This window comes from Trypanosoma cruzi, genomic scaffold (genome assembly GCF_000209065.1).
Source record: "Trypanosoma cruzi strain CL Brener 1047053514431 genomic scaffold, whole genome shotgun sequence".
Lineage (NCBI taxonomy): Eukaryota > Euglenozoa > Kinetoplastea > Trypanosomatida > Trypanosomatidae > Trypanosoma > Trypanosoma cruzi.
Window position 1 is genome coordinate 1,887 of NW_001848987.1, and position 304 is coordinate 2,190.

A 304-nucleotide genomic window follows, 5' to 3' on the forward strand; every position below is an offset into this window, starting at 1 on the left:
CGCCACCATGTCGCGACAGCTTCGCGGGCTTCTGGGGAGCCCACCGTCGGGAAGTAGCCGTTGCACTCCTGTGAGTCGATCGCCTCCTTCAGCTTCTTGATTTGGGCTGCCGACGTGAGAAGGTTCTTGTCCAGCGTCGGGTCACCGACGGAGAGCTTAATAATCGGCTTCGGAGACGGCGACGGTTTCGCGTTGTCCGAAACGGTGCGAATGGGGTTGAACACGAGACCCGCATGGTTCGACATGGAAACATCCCACGAGCTCATTTTGCGTTTTATCGATGTTTTTATTGTTTTATTTACTT